This window comes from Anguilla anguilla, chromosome 5 (genome assembly GCF_013347855.1).
Source record: "Anguilla anguilla isolate fAngAng1 chromosome 5, fAngAng1.pri, whole genome shotgun sequence".
Lineage (NCBI taxonomy): Eukaryota > Metazoa > Chordata > Actinopteri > Anguilliformes > Anguillidae > Anguilla > Anguilla anguilla.
The window spans coordinates 52,988,684-52,995,924 of record NC_049205.1 but is presented as its reverse complement, the minus strand read 5'-3'; the positions used below and the strand labels follow the sequence as shown (position 1 = coordinate 52,995,924).

At 41.1% G+C, this 7,241-nt stretch overlaps 1 long non-coding RNA gene across 1 annotated transcript; it reads right to left on the bottom strand.

Annotated features, from left to right (window-relative positions):
* Positions 1–2,479: 2,479 nt before the first annotated feature.
* On the bottom strand, positions 2,480–4,792 carry LOC118228228. The gene is made up of 3 exons (XR_004765424.1): positions 4,425–4,792; positions 4,227–4,310; positions 2,480–2,812 (listed from the first exon to the last, which is right to left on the bottom strand). It is a non-coding gene; the product is annotated as an uncharacterized LOC118228228 (long non-coding RNA).
* Positions 4,793–7,241: the final 2,449 nt, after the last annotated feature.

Here is a 7,241-nt window from a genome sequence, read left to right as displayed (position 1 = left end):
TGTGGTCCGAAATGTTAAAGATGAGCCCCGCGATGTTTCAGTCAGTTCAAGTTTGTCAAGGGGAGAGAAAACACAACACATGAGTTAATTAACAGTTATTACAAGGCTTTTTAACATTCATTTGACTTTCAAATATTAGCATTTATATATAAACTATGCTTCTGGCATCTGCAAATGAGCTCTTGCATAACTAATTTAATTGGGCAACATTGTGCGTCAGTGTCACCTTTGAAAATCCACGCACAATGATAATTAATAATTTACTGCCATTGCAAGTGTTTAGGCATGTTGTCACAATGTTCCTTTTACAGTAAGGTTAATCTTTTCATTATAGACTTGCTTTCCCATAATCATGTTAATGTAAATGGCCCCAGCATTCTCTATGTGAATGACATCAGGGAGGTCATTTTCACATCTGAACTGTTGTAGGGAACATACGTTGTGTTTTAATTTACAAAAATGTGCACATTGTGCACAGACTAGAAATACCAGTCTCTATTTGTGAGCACTAGTACATTGCTTTTGAGGTTCCCATCTCATTATTTCTTTGAGCGTGTACTGCATATCCATGGAGTTACACAGGTTTCATTAAAAGTAGCTCCATTGCGAGCCTTTGATGACTGCCATTGGCTTGATTATAACTGTTTAGCCAGCTGTAACTTCTGAATCATTCTATTCTAATTCTTACATAGAAGTCTTTTCTTACCTCTCCCATTCATTCAAACATTTCTTTTGTTCTTTCATGTTAAAAGTTGACTCAGTCTCCCCCTCCCTCTTCTCGCTGTCAACATCTATTCTGCATAATGCCACTGATCAAATGCACCTGCAAAATGGTGCTAAGATTCCAGGACGTGTTCGCCAATTATCTTCAAAGCCTCACAGATTTTGCTTTTAATTGTTTTTGTCTTTTTTTTCTTATATAACTGAGGGGCAGGTTATGAACACACTACAATGGTATTTATTAACCAATTTGAGAAAACCACAGGAGATGCAGAGGGGTCATGAATTAGTAAAGGCAGAATAAAATACAAATTTTCACTATGCGTGAATGTGCATCCTCAGCTAGACTAGCTGTGAAAACGTGCACGTGCCATCAAAAATGTAGGGTGGGCTGCATTGTCATGTTCGTTTCGTTTTTTAACTGCAGAGCTAAAACCTCTCGATTACCATTTAATTTAATGGCACTTTATTAGGAGAGGGTGTTGGATTAACATCAGTATTTCAAACAACAAAGCTGGGCGCCCTCATTATCATTTTATGTTTCAATATAATTAGACAAAAGTAGTTAAAAGGGTGCACTTAAGGGAGAACGGGGAGATATTAAGGGCTTCACACAAATTGGCGGTTAATTATGAAGTTAAAATGATATGCACAGAAACATAAAGCTCCAGCTGACTGGAGTACTTAGTGTGTGCCAATGCCACTGACCAACAGTGATTTGAAGAAAATTAGACAGGAAAAAAAAGAAAAAATCTGTTATAATGTGTGAGATTTTTGTCAGCTGCCAATGTTTCTATGTCTGTCAAGTCCAGGTAGGGGAGAGTAGGGGAAATAACGGTTTTCATATTTGGCTGAATTCTGAAAATATGACTAGAGATAGATTCATCATTTTCGTAATTCACCAACAACCTACATCCCTTGGCTATGATTACACACAACAATGAAGTTTCTAGGACATACCATTCACTAGCAATCTGACCAAAAGTACTGAGAGTGAAATGTTACATTTAACCCGGTGGGTGGGGTAAAAACTAACGCAGCGCGGGATACACCTAACAGTCTTAATAGCTTTAGAAGTTAACACAAAGTAAGGCAATTCAATACAATTCTATGTTATATAATACAAACAGTCTTTAATCTATTCTTTGATTACATTTATATGTTTTTCATGGCCTACCTACAGGGTGAAAACATCATCAATAAATCAAAGATCCTTTTTTTTCTACTTTATCTGAAGACTACATGTTCTTAGTGTTTTGTTTTACATTGACCGTCCATATATTAAACAAATTGCTCTTGCCATAAAAGCTGGTAAATTCCATACCCACGGCTGGCCTAAGGACAACACAGTTTTCTATGGCTAGGCTGAGGCTCTTGTGCTTTGGGTTGAGTTAGCCTGGCCCTTGTTTCATTTTCTTTTGTGCTACAGCCTACGCATGTTGTGGGACCCTGTTCTTTAGGAACTTTTTGCTGTCTTGCAGACATTTTTTGGATCTAAGGGGGAAGTCATAATACTAAACATTTCAGCGGCTAGTATTAAAGTTATGCCAATCGCTGCTTAAATCAGTAGTTTTGGTTGTAGGCATAAATTGCTAAATGGCTATTTTAATGGTTTTATTGTTTAATTTACACAGCTTGTTGTCTCTCAAAATTTGAAGTGTAAATAAGAAATTGACTCTTTTGGTCACACAACCTCTGCACCTTCGCATAGATGATGAAGTCACATGGGCAAAAGCTTTCAAGACTTCCTTAACTGCTGACAGTGCACATGGTGGAAACAATGACACTCATTTATATTTAATTTAATTAATATTCATTTATATTTATATTTAATTAACACTAATGGGACAGACCTACCATTGTGTGAAGAGCCCCATTTCCAACAATAACAATGAATAATGAAGGTTTTGCCATTAGTGTGCTGTGGACCCAGCTCCGGCCCCACCAGAGTCACTGGTCCTGCACAGTACTGCCACTGCACTGGGGGAGGAGGACTGCAAAATGTGGGCGGACATGATGAACGATGAGACAGACGTGTAGTCCCTTAATGCCAGTGTGCGTCCTGAACCACCAGGGACGTCCACCTACAGACCTACATTAGAAGCGAGACCACACGCACTTATAAGGGCGGGTCAGAGAGCATGGTGGGACAGGTACCTCCTGCCATCCTCAGGGGTCACCTGATCACAATAACAGAACAAGGCCCGAAATGCCTGATCAAGACCACGGCTTCTTTTTTCATTTCTATTCATTTCTGTCGGTCTCAGGAACAACAGTCTTTACTTTTAAATGCATGGTTGTAAACATTTGCACAAGCTTTCATGTTGAAGCCTCCCCGGCCCCTAAACGCTTACAACATCTCAAAACGTAACTGGAAACGCACACACCCTCGGTTTGAAGTGAATTGTTCTTAAGTTTTCCCCTGTGTTTTTTCTGACTAGTATCAGGAACTGCCTTTATGTTGCATGCACTGAGAAAGAAAGCGGGGTTTTGGTTCCCCCCCCCCCTTTGGTTTCACTTCTCCCTACCCGTAAGAGAGGATGTCACCCGAGATGCTCACTGAATATTAAAGGCGAGACAGCAGGGGGGTGTGACAGCTCCATCCCTCCTCCCTCAAACAGATCTTGTTGTATGGCTATAATTATTTAATCTGTCTGTGTCTCTGACGATCCTGCTGGAGCTCGCCTCTTAATGGGGGGTGGGGGGGGGGGGATGGAGCATGTTTTCTCCTCTTTCAAGATATTCCCCTTCATCCACGGCTGACTCTTTTCACTGCATTTTGGAGTATTGGGAAAAGTTCCTTTAGAAAAAAAGCTGTGGTTGCCTTTTCAAATCTTATTTTACATACTGCATACTGCTCGGGATGATAAACTTGGTGTTGAATTTAACAGTCCTGAGACTGGCGGATACGTTTGAGCAGGCTTTTTATCCTCTGTACATATCGAGAGCACGTTATTGTCAGTTTACATTTGAAATTCTAAACATTTTGCAGGCGGAGACACCTTGGAGTTAATCCTGCTCTTTCCCTCCCTTACCTGGCAAAGACCTATTAATCAAACTTTTAAAATACGGTGCCCAACCTACTGAAAATAATCTAACAAATATAATATACATCACATGTGCCTCAACGTTGGGGTGTCAGTGTACAGTGGTGAGGTACAAAATTAATATTGATTTGAGTACCCCGTCGAATAAACTCCTGAAGGGCAATCTGCTCCTCCACGACTCCCCCATCCCCACACTGACACCCTCGACTCTCAGTTTAGGGGTGATAGCAAACACCTCACAAAACAATAAACACACTGTTGCTGCAAACACAACAGCCTGTGTAAATAATTCACACATCATAATTTAGGATGGGAAAATCAAACAGAATATTGCACATCAAAGCCTGCTTCCTAGAAAGGGTGTTTTGAAAGGGGGGGGGGGGGGTAAGGGGGTGGAAATGGGGCTGGATGGCCTGATATTTTGCATGGAAAAACGGGAGCACATTTATTTATCATTACCGGGTCTTTCCTGTCCCCATGTTGGCAGTGTTCCAGCTGTTCAGGGCTTCATCACGAGTCAGTTTACATAAGCATCCATGGTGGCTTTAGTCATGAGAAAGCAATTACCAGAGAGAGAGAGTGAGAGAGAGAGAGTGAGAGACAGAGAGAGCGAGAGAGCGTTCGATGCTCATCCATTTAAAAGAGGCGCAAGTTTACCTTTGAGTCCGTTGCTTTCTGCTTGGCTAATCCTCCCAATGTAGCTTCAGTACGGGAGAGAGGGCGAGAGAGCACTCAAACGCCGGCTAGAGCGCGTGGTCGAGGAAATACTTGATGCTCTTCAAAACAAACGGGCGTTATTCTCAGCTGAGCAAACAGAGAGCCGCCTGTAGCGGAGATGATGGTGGTGGAGACAAGCCCACTTTCAAGTCAATTTCCCATTACATGCCTGACGGCCGGCGCGTTTTTAAACGGCACTCCCGGTTTTTATCGCAAAAAGTCAAATGCGAGCCTTCATTCCACAGCACATTTATCCCTCGCTCGTTAGCTTCCAGTAAACCTCAGACTGCACACACTAGCCTATACAAACCCCGCCGAGTCTCCTAATGCACCAATGGAAGGAAAAACATTCTGTTATTTTGACTCACTTACCGATTATATTTTGTTAGAACACCAGAAATTGAGAGAGAAAATTCTCCTCAATGCCAATGCTGTGTGGAGGTTTTCTGTGGTATAATCTGAAAAAATAAATGCATAAATAAAAAGTTCCATAGGCCAGTATAGTAAAAAAGGAAACTAGACAGCTGGTTAGAGTTTGCAGCTGTGGTTACTCACATGTTTAAACATGTCATTGAGGAAATTTGATGAGACAATCTACCATTAAATTATGCTAACGCTATTGTCTTAATTTGTTGTGCATACCTAAGCACGGTAAAATCTGGAACAAGAAAGTTTTATAAAACAATGTTCTGATTAAGATAAAAATATATTCATATATACTGATAAAAAAAGCTCTCAATAACAGAGCAACATTATTGCATGTAGCAAGAACATTAAAAATAATTGGATGTAGAGCATTCAAAGCAAGGAGAGATGAACACAAATTAATGGTAATAACATTAGTAACTCAAAGGGACAACGGTGAAGACTCGGAAAGAGAAACTGCGGTCTGAGCATTCACAGAAACAGATGCACTCTTAAGCACTGTTAAAATCTTCAAATACCATTGAGCTGCTTCTGGTTACACGGCATGTGCTTCTCATTACCACGTGAGCTTCTCAGCACCCTGGACAAACCTACTGTTATCCCCCCCCACCCCCACCCCCCCCAACTCCGCTTTTTCATTACAGAAATTCATGAATGTATAATATGAGCGGCCAGATGTGGGGACTTATCTTGGATCAGCGAAGGCCCACAGAGATCAGTGAGAGGGGCCACACGGCTCCTGCTGGCCTGCCGGTCACCCGCCCGTCCGCAACCGCCCAAAAAAATCAGCACGCTTCGGCATCCACCGGACCTGTGACCCCCGTCGCCTGGCTCTGAGAAGAGCACAACTCCGACACGCAGAGAGTAAACTCATTAAACAGTGTCAGATCAATATGAATATGAAAATATGGCACCTGGCACTATTGCACGATAAATCATCCACTTCAGTCAGACTGATCAAGTCTTCCTAATTTGGACAATGAAAGAAGTGACGTGGCAGGTCATTTCTAGACTTTAGGAGGGGGCTGGTATTGACATTCTGGGAGGGGCTGTTTCATATTAGACTGTACAACAATTTATATCAACCGTCAACCTTCAAAAATAGCTTGTGCACAAAATGCTTCACCCTGCTGTAAACAGGTCTGTTCTGCAGGGCCAGCTGAAATGCAGGAACCTCCTTTATGAACATGTGGGACACATTTAAATGTGGATGCTCAAATAGATTTTTTGGAGCCAAAGGCCCATTTCTGTTGATTGACAGCTGGACACAAGCTTCCATTGCTCTGAGACATGACGCTAGCAGTGGTAACCTGGGAATTGGAATGCCAAAAAGATTAAAAGAGCCACTGTTTTTCTTCTGTATGCAAGGCAGTAAAGGATATCAATACACACATGTTTTAGCTGCATGTAAAGTTTAGAAAATTAACAGGAATAACCTACAGTACGTTTTCTACTCTAACTACAACAGCACAATCAATCACATGATTTCATTAAAACTCAGTGGTGTAAGTGCTATGGAAAGGCTACTGAGGGACCTATATGCATTATAATAAAAGCAATATCACATAAGACTGATGACTTGAGTGACACAGGAAATTATGAACATTCAGAGTAATTGTTATTAATGTCATCTCTTGTAACAGTGCAGCTCTTGTACATTAGAACTATGAGCATGAGACAAGTACAAACACAGACCTTCCTTATGACCAAGGAAAACAGCAGAGGTAAAAGAAGGGAGGTCTGTATCTAAGTCCTTTTGTCTCAATGAGCTTGTACTCATAACAATGTCTATCTATATTGTCAGTCCTAATTGCCAGAGGTCAGTTTTTAATGTTAAATGAAAAGCTCTAATGAAGGCTCTGATGAAATGGTTCCTTTTTTTAAAGTGACAGTGACCCCTGTTCCACCCTGCTCCTTCCCTGCTGCACTGAAACCTCTTTTCACCAATTTCACTTCCACCAATCAATACTCCCCCGCCAAACACAGACATTCTAGACACAGCCTCCCACATCTTTGCTGCTGTTGCTTAAACCTCTGGTGTTCAGCGGTCTGTGTTTTTCATTTTATATAGTTTTTTAAAAACATTTCTATTGTGTTTGTAAGGCTGTTTATGTATGTGTGTCGTGGTAGCAGAAAATTCTCTGAAGAAATACAGTTTTACAGCTAAATCAATGAAGCCAACAATCGACATTTCCATGGCATTTTCATACCCTCCGAATCAATAACTCCATTGAGCCAATTACTCTGGACAAGCAAACAGCCATATATAATGCAAGATATAGCCCTGATACAGAGCTAAATACCTGCCTGTTTTGCTTTATTTGCAAGCAA